At 41.1% G+C, this 16,653-nt stretch overlaps 1 protein-coding gene across 3 annotated transcripts in view; it reads right to left on the bottom strand.

Moving 5' to 3' along the window:
• Window positions 1-4,216: 4,216 nt before the first annotated feature.
• Window positions 4,217-16,653, bottom strand: part of LOC138843963 (uncharacterized) — a 291,590-nt gene continuing 279,153 nt past the window's right edge. The window contains exon 3 of one of the 3 annotated variants that reach the window (XR_016214238.1): window positions 4,217-4,801. The gene's annotated coding sequence lies outside the window, so the exon portion shown is untranslated. The remainder of the gene's footprint in view (window positions 4,802-16,653) is intronic. The other 2 variants (XM_089305469.1, XM_089305474.1) reach the window with 2 other exon arrangements.

Raw genomic sequence — 16,653 nt, 5'->3', positions numbered from 1 at the left:
TTGGCTGGGTGGTGGGTAAGAAATGGCCCATTCATCATGTCCAGGCAATATCCAGTTGACATCCACACAAGTAGATCCAAGAAGACCTATCAACTAGCTGGATAAGCATAAATAAGCCCAGTTGGGTTAACTGAGCCTGACCCAGACCTGCAGGATGAACTGGCTAATCAGTCAAATCATGTGAGCAAAAATTGTTTGCCATATGCCACTAAGGTGTAACAGCTGTTTGTTATGTTGCATTATTATGCAATAGGTAACTGATGCAACATCTACTAGTATATTCCAGGCACTTAGTTAAGCATATGAACAAGGTTAATCACAAACCGAATCTCAAGTGTCAAGAATGGGCAAACATTTACTGAACACTTTTTATGTAACAGGTCCTGAGTTAAACCTTGAGAGACTGGTACTATCAATGCCAACTCTGATACTGGTCAGGAAAGCTTTTCAGTAACTAATGCAATGTGTACATGGTAGAGTGAATTCATACAGACACATAAATACTAATCATGGACACATATTTAATGATCAATATGTAAACACCTGCTTCACGAGAGCTTTGGCTTTTGGATGAGTACTAAGGATTCCCTTGGGTATATGGCTATACATACTGCTGCATACAGAAACTGAGGATTCTCTTCAAGAATAAAATGCACACATTCAGAGAGAGGGAGAGATTCGGAGGAGGGGAATGGCTTTTCCCCAGACACAGTGGGAAAACTGGACTGAGCAAGTTAGGATTCATATTTTCTGTAGCTTATAAAATGTAGAGTCATTAAAGCAAACTGGTAGCAAAACTCCCACGATAGATATTCCATATTAAATCAGTGGTTCCCACTTCTTTCTCAGACTGAACAGCTCTGCACTGCCCCAGAGCCTGAAGAAAGTCTGTTGTTCTGTTTAGACCAACACAGCAACAGAAATTCCCTGCTGTCACTATGGGCACTTTCCACTGGCAAGCCTGTGTTCTCCTGGTTTTCACCTTCCCTTGGTTATTACCTTTGATGTGAGAGTCCTAGGAGAGCAGGTTTCCCTTTCTTGGTATCCTGCGTGGGGTGGTGGAGAAGAAAGCACAAGAACACAGTGCCACAGAGTGATATTGTTATGGAGCTCATAAAAAACCCCGGGCTTCGTCACTGACACCACCTTCCTCTTCTAAGCCATCACTACATCCTATTAGTTCTCCCTCTAAGCATATCAAGTGCAACCACTCATCACTTCTTCCACTGCTCTACTATCACAGCTATCTTCTTTTTGACTAGGCAGCTGGTACCGTAGCCTGCAAACACTCGACTCCCTGCTTCAAAGCATAGGTGGAGTGATGCTGTTAGGAGACTGTGTCACCCTTCATGCGAAGCTCCCAGTAGCTCGAATCTCATTATGGAGTCCACAACGCCTGGCTTTTTGTCACTTGCCTCACTTCATTCCTTGCTGCTGTCCTCACACACACCCCCATGCCAGTTACACGAATCTCCTTGCTGCTTCAACCACAGACCCAATCTGCCTCACCCATGGGCCATTCATTTGTAGCTTGCCCCAGTATCCTCAAAGGTTTCTTCCTCATTTCTCTAAAGCCTTCCCTCCCTGCTATCTTTTCTCTCTGACCTTTCCCTACCCCTATACTTAAGCAATGAAATGCTATACCTCCAACCTCCCTAAGAAATGCTCCTGCTTCGTTTTGCTCTGTAGCACTGAACACTTTTCTAATTTTTACATTTTTTTTATTTATTTATTTATTTATTTATTTTTTGACAGGCAGAGTTAGACAGTGAAAGAGAGAGGCAGAGAGAAAGGTCTTCCTTTTTCCGTTGGTTCACACCCCAAATGGCAGCTATGGCCGGCGCGCTGCTCTGATCCGAAGCCAGGAGCCAGGTGCTTCCTCCTGGTCTCCCATGTGGCTGCAGGGCCCAAGGACTTGGGCCATCCTCCACTGCACTCCCTGGCCATAGCAGAGAGCTGGACTGGAAGAGGAGCAACCACGCCAGAATCCAGCACCCCAACCGGGACTAGAATCCCAGGTGCCAGCACCACAGGAGGAAGATTAGTGAGCCGGGGCACCAGCCTATGAGCACTTTTCAAAATATGACACAACTGACTCATTTGCCCATTGTCCTTCTTCCTTGTCAGAATCTAAAGCTCATGAAGTCAAAGACCCTTCTCTTTGGTATATATTTGTGCCCACTGCAGCACACATTCCATGGATATATGTCAAGTAGGTAGATATATTTTATCCATTTTTCCAGCGAATAAATTAGTGTGGTGTTTAGGAACCTGGGCCATGGAAAAAGATGGTCTCTCTCAACATTTCTGCTTACCACTTAATAGTCTTGGGACACTTGCTGCATCTCAGTAAGTCCCAGTTTTGTCATCCACAAAATGAGAATGATAGTATAAAGGGATTCATGGAGAAGATGTATACAGAGTGCTTAGCCTGGTGTATGGCATGTATTGGACATTCAGTAGAGATGAACTGTTACTATATGATTTAATAAATCATTATTTAACCCCTCCTTTCACATTTTTGAGGAACAATGATTTCAAAAGAAAAATAAGATGTGGGTGAAGGGTATTACATTCAGGGAATCCATCAGCTCATTTAATCCTGGTGATATTCTCTGAGACAGTGCTGTTTCCATAAAAGCCAAGGCCACTGAGCCTTAACAAGGTTTAGTGACACATCCGAGATGACATGAGAGGCATGGCTGGGATTCACATCTACATTTGTGTTGTCATTTGTCTTTACTCCTGCCATGGTGACCCACTTCATCTGTGGACAATAGTAGTAACAACTTTGAGCTTTTAATGCTTTCATTTATGACTCCAGGCTGTTCTGTGTTCCTTCTGTTTGGGCTCTCCTTTCCCTCTGTGTATGTCTCTTGAAATCTCACCTACCTTTTCAGGTCCTGTTCAAGTGCTACCTCTGACTGTAGCCCTGTGATGGTCTTTGCATTTAACTCCTTGCTCTGCTTCATGCACTCACCATCTTCTCCTATTTATCTGCATTAAACTGAGCAGAGTTTAATGAGGGACTTCAAAGTGGTGGGTAGGATGAAGGGAAACACAAAAGGATGATTCCTCTCCCACTTTTTTTTTTTTTTTGACAGGCAGAGTGGACGGGGGAGAGAGAGAGAGAGAGAGAGAGAAAGGTCTTCCTTTGCCGTTGGTTCACCCTCCAATGGCTGCCGCGGCCGGCGCACCGCGCTGATCTGATGGCAGGAGCCAGGTGCTTATCCTGGTCTCCCATGGGGTGCAGGGCCCAAGTACTTGGGCCATCCTCCACTGCACTCCCGGGCCACAGCAGAGAGCTGGCCTGGAAGAGGGGCAACCGGGACAGAATCCGGCGCCCCGACCGGGACTAGAACCCGGTGTGCCGGGCCGCAAGGTGGAGGATTAGCCTAGTGAGCTGCAGTGCTGGCCTCCTCTCCCACTTTTAAGTTACTTGTACCACCTCCCTGTCACATGACTGGTGTCTATTGGAGGGCAGAAACTGCACAAGGCTCATGTTGGTGTCTCCATGGTGTGTGGCCTTCCACAGTGCACTCGTAACACAGACAAATTGACTTCCTTTATTTCAACCATGCTAGCTGCAAAGCCACCATTTTACTCCCTACTTTTAAACAGTCAGTGGATGCAAGCCAGCCTGCCACAGGCAACAAATGTTGGCAAAATCTATTGGAAGAAGGCAGGGAAAACTCTAGCATGGTCCAGCCAGTGCCAACGGGTTGAAATACACTGATCAAATGGCTGGCAAATAGATGGCAATGCTTTATCCTTAATTATTAATAATTGTCAGTCACAGAGTAATACTGATTTAGAATGAGATAAACTGATACAGGACTTGTGAGCACACAAATCACACACACTATACAGCATATATTAGGTAAACTAGGAGAATTTCAAAGATAATTTTAGATTATACAATTTATAACTGAACCTGGAACAGAATAGGCATTCAATAAATATTTGCTAAGGTATAGAGTTGATTTGAGTTGAAATAAACAAAATATTATGATCTGAAGTGGTACCAAAAATATCAAAAGAAAATTATTTTCTGGCCCTTAAACAGTTTCTTATAATTTCGTATTTCATATATATATACGTATATGTATATATAGTATCATATAAACGCACACACATCTTGAACTCTAAAGATAGCATAAGTAATTGAAGGTGGACTGAAGGGTGACAAGTGAGTTGATTGGAATGGAAAATTCATCTTGTCACTTATTACCTGCAATCTAAATTTATGCAAGACCAGCCGGAAAGCAATTTTCATTTTATCTAGGATAAACCAGAGCTTAAGCTACCAAAGCCTGTCATCTTGAATGTCTCAAACAGTCACTCAAATGGTTGGTACACTCTTGTTTATAATATTTGCTATAATTGTCAGGCTGTCTTGATTTTTTAAAATATTACATGGTACAATCTCATTATGACAGGATTTGCTGTAAAATGACACTTCATGGGAAAGACTTTAATTACCAAGTTACAAAGACAGCTGAATCTTGCAAAGCATTCTTGCTGGGCCTACCTCACAAACCCGCTGCCTGCCCAGGACAGCTTTATGGGAAGGCTGTGTGTCCATTCCCTTCATGATGCCATGGAACAGTAGCTTGAATTAATGTCAGCTCTAGTGGGTCACAGTGTAGCATGGTCAGAACCTGCTACACTCTGGTCCATGATGGTCACTCTCCCACGGTCCTCCATTTACTTCTCTGCCCTCCACCACTTCCCTTTGGGCCTTGGGATCTCTGTGGATGGCAACATTCTGGATCCTTTGCCTGTTGGCTTTGGGTTGGTCCTGCAGCGGGATGAAAACAGAGAGTGAGTTTGAGTCTCGCGTTTTCCAGGACCACACTTGTCCAGGGCATGGTCCAGTTGTGGTTTCCGTCTATAGCTGCAGTCCTGAGGGGCAACTCTTATGTCCACAGCCACCCTCACCGACTCCCAGAAACTCCTCCCTCTTTTTGTGCCATCATGCTTAAGAGTGGGAGAGGGATCATTCCTTTGGGTTTCCCTTCATCCCACCCACCACTTCACAGTCCCTCATTACACTCTCCTCAGAACCCCTACCTAAGTGTGTCAGCTCTGAAGGTACTTCAGAAAAGTGTGTGGGTCTCAATCTCTCCATGTCTGCCTCTCTATCTCTGTCTCTCTGCCTCTCAAATAATACCTTTTTAAAAATATAAAATTTAAGTTTCATTTTAATACAAAACAAGCTAAAGTCCATGTATCCTTCTTCATAATTTCGAATGTTTTCCATGAACTTTATGAAGACCTCTCACACGTCCTTGTAACTGTTTCATATATACTTCAAGATCTAACCATGACAATAAAATAATAATAAAATACCTTATATTTCTACAGCTAATACTTTTGCTCCTCAAAACAATTTACGGTCTTCTCTGATGACTTCGTCTACAGCAGGTGCCCTGCCATTGCCTTCCATCACATCATCCTGCTTATATCCCTCATAGCACTTAACACATTCCGGAAGCATATGGTTGATTTCCTTTTTTATATCAATAGTCTCTCTCATATACCAGAAATGAATCTATTCAGGCAGGCATCGTCTTTGTTTTGTTCGTAGCACGATAGCAGTTGAAACATGTCAGAAATAAAATGAAGTAACAAATTCATATCCAGGGACACAGTGTGTAATGGAATTAGTCACCAGTTCAGCCCTGGCCAGAAAACCTAGCATCAGCACATTATTGTGGATGAGGCTTCAGGAGCCACACAGGTCCTAGGCTCAACCTCAGTGTTAGGCAGCAGAAGGTAGCAACACTGTGGGGCCCTCTGTATTTCAGAATCACTTTCAAGTTTGTACCAACGTGCCCAGTGTCAGATGTTAAAATGGCTGTAGCTGGCCTTGATATTTGGAGATAAAAGTCAAACTCCGTTTGGCTTAGAAAACAGACTTCAGGATATTCTACCTTTGGTAACTGGAAATATCATAGGGAGAATCCAGGAGAGAATCTGAGACCAATACAAAAGCCCAGGGATTAAATAAATGATGAATAATTGTTATGGCTCTATGATATGGCTGAGTGGTTTTTAATAATTTTACACAGGTAAATGATATTCATATTCCTATTTGACAAGTATCTGACAAGTTACTCATCTGACACATTGAAGTATCTTTCTAAACTGCTTCCAAAAAATAAAAACAAAAAAATACCAATATGGAGGCCATAGACCAAAAGCAGAACACAGACATCAAGTGCACAGAGAACTTGAAGAGATCCTGAAAAAGCCAAGTCACGCAAATTGGAAGGGAAACCATTAGCAGATAATGGGTCAAAGGCAATCTGCAGAATGCATGAGAGAAGCAGGCTCTATTTTGAATATACTTGATCCAGACTCCACTGTAATTCAAATGAATTTACAATACAGAGATTGGCAGTATCAAGAGCAAAGCATGTTGAGAATGCCAGAATAAAGTCACTGAGGACTGGAGCCCACGGTTTCCGGTTTCGGAAAAACAAAGTAATTTAAGTTCCTCCCTCTGTGTTCCCTTGAGAATTAGTCCTAATCAGCGGAAAGCCGTTAGAAACACTACCCATTGTGTGCAGGCCCCTTTATGTAGCACTCTTACTGGCTGAACCATCTCTCTTAATAAAAAAGATGAGCACTTAGCAGCATCTAAGAGGGGGCACTGCATCTCTTTTACAGGACTTTCATCACCACTAGAGAAGGGATTGTGTATGAGCTTTGCAGAGAAATTCCAGGCCAACTCTGATTCTAGTCCGTTAGCTCCAGTGGAAACTTAGTGCGTCTGTATAGAAGTAGCAAGCACGCAAGATAAAACTACAGCTTACAGATTAAGATAGAAATCGAGGTGGTGCTACTAATGGCACTTTCTTGCCCAGTATGTCTTCATTTAAAAGCTGCTATGCTTTTCATCTCTGATCACAGTTTCCAGATATTCTAATTTCTACTTCAAAGTACATTCTTGCAAATATTACCTTGCATTTTTAGCTGGAAATACCTTGGCTTTTCAGTTTCTCTCTCTCTTTTTTTTTTTTTTTTTTTTTTTTTTTTTTTTTTTTTTTTTTTTTTTTTGACAGGCAGAGTGGACAGTAAGAGAGAGAAAGGTTTTCCTTTGCCATTGGTTCACCCTCCAATGGCTGCCGCGGCCGGCGCGCTGCGGAGGCGCACCGCGCTGATCCGATGGCAGGAGCCAGGTGCTTATCCTGGTCTCCCATGGGGTGCAGGGCCCAAGCACTTGGGCCATCCTCCACTGCACTCCCTGGCCACAGCAGAGAGTTGGCCTGGAAGAGGGGCAACCGGGACAGAATCCGGCGCCCCGACCGGGACTAGAACCCAATGTGCTGGCGCCGCAAGGCAGAGGATTAGCCTAGTGAGCCGCAGCGCCGGCTTTTCAGTTTCTCATTGAACTGAGTTGCCTACAGCATGTTTCCAAAGTGACTCACCTACTTCCTTCTTTGTTTTCTCTTGTGGGGGAAGGGAGAAGATTACCTTAGGGCATAGATGAAGATGAGCCAGCATTCTACCCTTTGCAGAACACCTTGCGCTCTCCCTGGAATGGAGATCATTTAAATTCTTCTATTTTCTTCAGCTTGCTGATCTTAAAGTTTATCAATTGCCTTGCTCAGCATGAGTTATCATTGGGTTAGAAAATAGCCATACACACTTCAGAAAAGGGTCATACAAAATTAATATTCAAAGATTGAGAATTTAACAAGATACCCTTGATTGCAAAACTCCCCCAAATTAAGTGACTGGATTTTGATCCTATAAAGTGTTTTGGCAATGAGCACATCATGAACAAGTATAGAACCCCATTAATCTTAAGTGCTGCTGCTTAGTCAGATTTGATAAGTGGGTTGGATAAATGACATACAAATCTCTATATTATGTACTTACCTGGAACTGAAATATCTTTTAAGCACATTGGGTTCATACCACACAATTTTCCTATTCTTTCTCTTAATATTGAGGCAGATTATTTACACCAAAAAAGAATGATAAAATGAGCAATTATCTGATTAATTTAGTTACAGGGGATTTCTAAAGTACATGACTATATCAAGAGACTGATAGCATAGATCTGCAATTTTGTTTATGTGACAAAATCAAAATTATTTACGCCCATACCAGCTTTGTGCAAGAATGCTCATAGTCACTATATTAAAACTAGCTCCAAACAGGAAACAAAGACAATGTCAATTAACAGGAGAATGAATAAACACATTGTGTAAATCTATGCAATAGAATATTTCTTAATTTTTAGAAAAGCTAACAATTGATATTTACTGCTACTTGGATACATCTCAGAAATGCTTTGTTATATGAGAGGAGCCAGACACCAAAGGATACATACTGTAGGTTCCATTTGTATTAAGTATGAGAACAGGCAAAATGATTTATGGTGAAAAGTAGAACCAAGGTTTCCACTTGATCTGAAGATGCTAATTGGCAAAGAAGCTTGAGTACTACCTGCCTCTATTAAGATGGATGAGTGATAGAGGATCAGCCACTCTCAAGGTCCCACTGACACTGCTGTGCCAAGCAATCAGAGTGGCTCTTTTGTTTGGTCCTGCCAAGCCCTGGTAAGGGAGGGTGAGGCTTAGTAAAAGTACAGCTGCTTTATTGCTGTTCACCTGATGGGGGGTGGGCATTGCAAAGAAAGATTTGCTGTTGATAGCCTATGATTTTTCTGGTTTTTGGTTGGGGACAACAGGCTACTCTTGGATTTTGCAGTCTGTGCTGGTTGGTGGCTGGGAGCTGAAGGTGTCTGTGGTACCCTTTCCTGAACAAGCAAGAGGCAAGAAAGAAGCCCAGAGAATTTCCTGTTGGTCTGTGCCTCAGTCCCTAGGGTTCATAGGTTGTCTGCCTTCTGCCCACTTTTCAATCTTCCCATGCTATTTATTATGACAGATTCAGGGATATTTGGTTGTCAAAGGGAGGAGCAGCACAGAGACTACTCCGTCTTCCACAGAATCTGAAATCTTTTGTCCAATTCTGTTTCTATATCAACATTTTATATTATAACTCAGCTGAAGGCTAGCACATGGTAACTGCTCAAGAAATGCTGGCTGATCTGGAATCCATGTCTGGGTCAATTAGACACACTTACGTATTGGCGTGGTATTGTGACTTCATTATCCGCTTTCTGTACTTTCAATTTGCCGATTCCCACCAAAGTCCTATTGCATCACAAGTCTCACAACTTTGAGCAGAAGCCATCTGTTGAATTCCAGCTTCCCAATGAAGAAGGACACTCGGTTGTACCTAGGGCTGGCCAGGGCCCTGGAGTTCTACTCCTCGGACTTGCTTCTGCTTTCTCTTCTCTCACCACTTATTTTAATCTTTCTGTTGTCTGCTTTGCATGTTTGTACAGTGCATGCTTGGTAGCTACCAAAGAGTAGTAGGATTTGTTTGGACTGGAGTTAGAGGTCCTATGAAATGATGAATTACCATGATTATTATGATGACTTAGCTGCTAAGCAGGTGAAAGCAACACTCTTGGTCTCCAAAGAATGACCTTTTTTGTGGTATTTTCCCTGAAGTATGAAGTTGCATTTCAATGGGTTCTTTGTATTTTTCCAGAGGCTCCTGGTTTCAACGTTAATATCCTTTTCTTTGTGTGCAGCTGTGACAACCCATAAGACAAAACGTATACTGCCTCATGCTTACAAGAGTAGTGAGGAGAATAGTTAACTTCTTCAGGGAAACCCAAGCAGGAGTTTTGAGAGACTAATGTACCCCCGTTACCTCATGTTGAAAGCAAGGAGCGGCATATGCACCATCAAAGGGAAAGCATGAACTGTTTTGTTAACATACTCATTTCTTTCATCTTGAATTTTATTTGAAAAGACACTTGTGAAATTTTTAAAAAGCCTATTTTATTAAAGATTTATTTATTTATTCGAAAGTCAGAGTTACAGACAGGGAGGAAGCAAAAGATCATGCATCTGCTTGTTCAAACTCCCCAGATGGCCACAATATCCAGGGCTGAAGCCAGGAGCCCCGGCATCATCTAGGTCTTCCACGTGGTTGGCAGGGGCTCAACACTTGGGGGGCCAGCTTCTGCTGTTTTTCCCAGGCCATTAGCAGGGAGTTGGATTGGAAGTGGAGCATCCAGGACATGAACTGGCACCCATAAGGGATGCTGCAAGTGACAGCTTTACCTGCTATGCCACCACACTGGCCATGAAAAAAGCCTATTGTTTTATCTTTATGTACAACTATTCTATTAGGCATAACAGATTCAATTGGAAATTTTATTTTATTTTTTTAAACTTTTATTTAATGAATATAAATTTCCAAAGTACAGCTTATGGATTACAATGGCTTCCCCCCCATAACGTCCCTCCCACCCGCAACCCTCCCCTTTCCCACTCCCTCTCCCCTTCCATTCACATCAAGATTCATTTTCGTTTCTCTTTAAATACAGAAGATCAGTTTAGCATACATTAAGTAAAGATTTCAACAGTTTGCTCCCACACAGAAACATAAAGTGAAAAATACTGTTTGAGTACTAGTTATAGCATTAAATCTCAATGTACAGCACACTAAGGACAAAGATCCTACATGAGGAGTAAGTGCACAGTGACTCCTGTTGTTGACTTAACAAATTGACACTCTTGTTTATGGCATCAGTAATCAATCTAGGCTCTTGTCATGAGCTGCCAAGGCTATGGAAGCCCCCTGAGTTCACTGACTCTGATAATTTTTAGACAAGGCCATGGTCAAAGTGGAAGTTCTCTCCTCCCTTCAGAGAAGGTACCTCCTTCTTTGATGACCCATTCTTTCCACTGGGATCTCACTCACAGAGATCTTTCATTTAGGTTGTTTTTTTTTTTTTTCCCCAGAGTGTCTTGGCTTTCCATGCCTGAAATAGTCTCATGGGCTTTTCAGCCGGATCCGCATGCCTTAAGGGCTGATTATGAGGCCAGAGTGCTGTTTAGGACATCTGCCATTCTATGGGTCTGCTGTGTATCTCACTTCCCACGTTGGATCATTCTCTCCCTTTTTAATTCTATCAGCTAGTATTTGCAGACACTATTCTTGTTTATGTGATCCCTTTGGTTCTTAGTCCTATCATTATGATCCATTGTGAACAGAACTTGATCACTGGGACTAGTGAGATGGCATTGGTAATGCCACCTTGATGGGATTGAATTGGAATCCTCTGGGATGTTTCTAACTCTACCATTTGAGGTAAGTCAGCTTGAGCATGTCCCGAATTGCACATCTCTTCCCTCTCTTATTCCCACTCTTATATTTAACAGCAATCACTTTTCAGTTAAGTTTCAGCACTTAAGAAGAATTGTGTATTGATTACAGTATTCAACCAAAAGTATTAAGTAGAACAAACAAAAAAAAATACTAAGAGGGATAACATATCAAGTTGCTCATCAACAGTCAGGGTGAGGGCTGATCAAGTCACCGTTTCTCATAGTGTTCATTTCACTTTAACAGGTTTCCTTTTTGGTGCTCAGTTAGTTGTCACCTATCAAGGAAAACAAGTGGTATATGTCCCTTTGGGATTGGCTTATTTCACTCAGCATAATGTTTTCCAAATTCTTAACAGGGATCACTTTTCAGTTAAAATTTAAACACCTAAGAATAATTGTGTGTTAATTACAGAGTTCAACCAATGGTACTAGAACAAAAAAAATACTAAAATGGATAAAGTATTACATTGTACATCAACCGTCAGGACAAGAGCTGATCAAGTCACTGTTTCTCATAGTGTCCATTTCACTTCAACAAGTTTCCCCTTTGGTACTCAGTTAGTTGTCGCCAATCAGGGAGAACATATGATATTTGTCCCTTTGGGACTGGCTTAATTCACTCAGCATGATGTTTTCCAAATTCCTCCATCTTGTTGCAAATGACCGGGTTTCGTTGTTTTTGACTGCTCTATAGTATTCTGTAGAGTACATGTCCCATAATTTCTTTATCTAGTCTACCATTGATGGGCATTTGGGTTGGTTCCAGGTCTTAGCTATTGTGAATTGAGCTGCAATAAACATTAATGTGCAGACAGCTTGTTTGTTTGCCAATTTAATTTCCTTTGGGTAAATTCCAAGGAGTGGGATGGCTGGGTTGAATGGTAGGGTTATATTCAGGTTTCTGAGGAATCTCCAGACTGACTTCCATAGTGGCTTGACCAGTTTGCATTCCCACCAACAGTGGGTTAGTGTCCCTTTTTCCCCACATCCTCTCCAGCATCTATTGTTGGTAGATTTCTGAATGTGAGCCATTCTAACTGGGGTGAGGTGAAACCTCATTGTGGTTTTGATTTGCATTTCCCTGATTGCTAGTGATCTTGAACATTTTTTCATGTGTCTGTTGGCCATTTGGATTTCCTCTTTTGAAAAATGTCTATTGAGGTCCTTGGCCCATCTCTTAAGTGGGTTGTTGGTTTTGTTTTTGTGGAGTTTCTTGATCTCTTTGTAGATTCTGGTTATCAACCCTTTATCAGTTGCATAGTTTGCAAATATATTTTCCCATTCTGTCGGTTGTCTCTTCACTTTCCTGACTGTTTCTTTTGCAGTACAGAAACTTCTCAATTTGATGCAATCCCAAATGTTAATTTTGGCTTTGACTGCCTGTGATTCTGGGGTGTTTTCCAAGAAGTCCTTGCTGGTACCTATATCATGCAGGGTTTTTCCAATGCTCTCTAAAAATTTGATGGTGTCAGGTCGTAGATTTAAGTCTTTAATCCATGTTGAGTGGATTTTTGTGTAAGGTGAAAGGTAGGGGTCTTGCTTCATGATTCTGCACGTGGAAATCCAATTTTCCCAGCACTATTTATTGAATAGACTGTCCTTACTCCAGGGATTGGTTTTGGATCCTTGATCAAATATGAGTTGGCTGTAAATGTTTGGATTGATTTCTGGTGTTTCAATTCTGTTCCATTGATCTATCCATCTGTTTCTGCACCAGTACCATGCTGTTTTGATTACAACTGCCCTGTAGTATGTCCTGAAATCTGGTATTGTGATGCCTCCAGGTTTGTTTTTGTTGTACAAGATTGCTTTAGCTATTCGAGGTCTCCTGTGTCTCCATATAAATTTCAGCACCATTATTTCCAGATCTGAGAAGAAGGTCTTCAGTATCTTGATTGGTATTGCATTGAATCTATAAATTGCTTTTGGGAGAATGGACATTTTGATGATATTGATTCTTCCAATCCATGAGCATGGAAGATTTTTCCATTTCTTGGTATCCTCTTCTATTTCTTTCTTTAAGGTTTTGTAATTTTCATCGTAGAGATCTTTAACGTCCTTGGTTAAGTTTATTCCAAGGTATTTGATTTTTTTTGTAGCTATGGTGAGTGGGATTGATCTTAGAAGTTCTTCCTCAGCCGTGGCATTGTCTGTGTATGCAAAGGCTGTTGATTTTTGTGCATTAATTTTATACCCTGCTACTTTGCCAAACTCTTCTATGACTTCCAATAGTCTCTTAGTAGAGTTCTTTGGGTCCCCTAAATAAAGAATCATATCATCTGCAAAGAGGGATAGTTTGAGTTCTTCCTTCCCAATTTGTATCCCTTTAATTTCTTTTTCTTGCCTAATAGCTCTGGCTAGAACTTCCAGAACTATATTGAATAGCAGTGGTGAGAGTGGGCATCCCTGTCTGGTACCAGATCTCAGTGGAAATGCTTCCAACTTTTCCCCATTCAATAGGATGTTGGCTGTGGGTTTTTCATAGATTGCTTTGATTGTATTGAGGAATGTTCCTTCCAAACCCAGTTTGCTTAGAGTTTTCATCATGAACGGGTGTTGTATTTTATCAAATGCTTTCTCGGCGTCTATTGAGATAATCATATGGTTTTTCTTCTGCAGTCTGCTAATGTGTTGTATCACATTGATTGTCTTGCACACATTAAACCATCCCTGCATACCAGGGATAAATCCCACTTGGTCTGGGTGGATGATCTTTCTGATGTGTTGTTGCATTCTATTGGCCAGAATTTTATTGAGGATTTTTGCATCTATGTTCATCAGGGATATTGGTCTGTAATTCTCTTTCAATGTTGCATCTTTTTCTGGCTTAGGAATTAAGGTGATGCTGGCTTCATAGAAAGAATTTGGGAGGATTCCCTCTTTTTCAATTGTTCTGAATAGTTTGAGAAGAATTGGAGTCAGTTCTTCTTCAAATGTCTGGTAGAATTCAGCAGTGAATCCATCTGGTCCTGGGCTTTTCTTTGTTGGGAGGGCCTTTATTACTGTTTCAATTTCTGTCTCAGTTATGGGTCTGTTTAGGTTTTCGATGTCTTCCTGGTTCAATTTAGGTAGGTTGCATGTGTCCAGGAATCTATCCATTTCTGATAGGTTTCCCTGTTTGCTGGCATACAAGTCCTTGTAGTAATTTCTGATGATTCTTTTTATTTCTGTGGTGTCTGTTGTTACGTTTCCTTTTTCATCTCTGATTTTATTGATTTGGGTCTTTTCTCTTCTTTTTTTAGTTAGTTGGGCCAATGGGGTGTGAATTCTGTTTATTTTTTCAAAAAACCAGCTCCTCGTTTGGCTGATTTTTTGTAATTTTTCTTGATTCAATCCTGTTGATTTCTTCTCTGATTTTAATTATCTCTCTTCTCCTACTAGATTTGGGTCTGGTTTGCTGTAGGTTTTCTAGATCCTTGAGGTGAATTGAAAGCTCATCTATTTGGTGCCTTTCCAGTTTCTTGATATAGGCACCTATTGATATAAACTTTCCTCTTAACACTGCTTTTGCTGCGTCCCATAAGTTTTGGTATGTTGTGCTGTTATCCTCATTTACTTCCAGAAAATTTTTGATTTCTCTTTTGATTTCTTCTATGACCCATTGTTCATTCAGGAGCATGTTGTTCAATCTCCATGTGTTTGTGTATGCTTTAGGGATTCCTGAGTTGCTAATTTCCAACTTCATTCCTTTATGGTCTGAGAAGCTGCATGGTATGATTCTAATTCTTTTGAATTTGCTGAGACTTGCTTTATGGCCTAGTATGTGGTCAATCCTAGAGAAGGTTCCATGTACTGCTGAGAAGAATGTAAAATCTTTAGCTGTAGGATTGAAAGTTCTGTATATATCTGTTAGATCCATTTGGGCTATAGTGTCGTTTAAATCTACTGTATCCTTGTTGATCTTCTGTCCTGTTGATCTATTTCTGAGAGTGGAGTATTGAAGTCCCCCAGTACTATTGTATTGGGGTCTAAGTCTCCCTTTAAGTCCGTTAACAAATCTTTTAGATAAACCGGTGCCCTGTAGTTAGGTGCATATACATTGATAATTGTTATATCTACCTGTTGAATTGATCCCTTAATCATTATGTAGTGTCCCTCTTTGTCTCTCTTAACAGTTTTTGTGGTAAAGTTTATGTTGTCCGATATTAAGATGGCTACGCCCGCTCTTTTTTCATTTCTGTTGGCATGGTATATCTTTTTCCAGCCTTTCACTTTCAGTCTGTATGGATCTTTGTTGGAAAGATGTGTTTCTTGTAAGCAGCAAATAGATGGGTTTTGTTCCTTAACCCAATCAGCCAATCTGTGTCTTTTGACTGGACAGTTCAGGCCATTAACGTTCAATGTGACTAATGATAAGTGGTAACTTTGCCCTGCCATTTGCCAAAGATAAGTTCTAATATATGCTTTGAATTCCCTGTGATCTTTTGCTGTGAGGTTTCCTTCCTTTACCTTCTTTCATATTGATGACCGTGTTTCTGTGTGTAACACATCTTTAAGCATCTTTTGCAGGGCTGGACGAGTGGCGACAAATTCTTTCAATTTCTGTTTGCTATGAAAAGTCTTTATTTCACCTTCATTCACAAATGATAGCTTTGCAGGATATAATATTCTGGGCTGGCAGTTTTTCTCTCTTAGTACCTGGGCTATATCTCGCCATTCCCTCCTAGCTTGTGGGGTTTCTGATTTTAAAAATATTTACATGACTAAAGGGTTTCCACAGATGCTTATGACGCTCAGACATCTTTGCTGACTGGCATAGAAAGGAGAATTTACACTAACTACCCCATGGACTCCTTGCTGATTCAAACCTCACACATCGACCATGATAACATGAACAGAAGGTCACCAAGACTATTTGTATGAAACTTGACATCAGGGATTGGCAAATTTCAGTCCCTGAGCCAAATCTTATCCACCACCTGTTTTTGTAAATAGGAATGCAGGCATGTTCTTCATGCTACATTAGCATTCAGTAGCAGTGAAAAAATCAGTATGGCTTGGAAACGTAAAATGTTGACTATCTGGCTTTGCACAGAGAGAGATTTCTGATCACTGCATTATACCCTTCTCACCCAGGCACTGTCTCCTTTGTTAGTTCTGCCTCATCCTCCTGATTTATGAACACTAGATCTTAGTCATTGGAAATCCCTTCCCCTCTTTGCTGACTAGTTAAGTCAATGAATCTCAACCCCAGCTACTCTTAAGAATCATTCAGGAATCTTTTTTAAAATACTGATGCCTCTGCATCACCCCCAGAGGTTTGAATTTAATCATTCTGGTGTTGGGTTAAGTCTTCAATACTTTCTGAAAACTCCCCAGTTGCTGATAATATACAGCCTGGGTTGAGAACTATGACACAAGGTGACTTTTGTCTACTCTCAAGGTTTCTTATTAACTATACCAACAACAATCCCCAAATTATATCTCCAATCATCTCTCTCCTTAA

This window comes from Oryctolagus cuniculus, chromosome 10 (assembly GCF_051225735.1).
Source record: "Oryctolagus cuniculus isolate XC-2025 breed Fujian yellow rabbit chromosome 10, ASM5122573v1, whole genome shotgun sequence".
Lineage (NCBI taxonomy): Eukaryota > Metazoa > Chordata > Mammalia > Lagomorpha > Leporidae > Oryctolagus > Oryctolagus cuniculus.
Note: the sequence above shows the minus strand (reverse complement) of the source record. Positions and strands in the feature narration are given on the sequence as shown.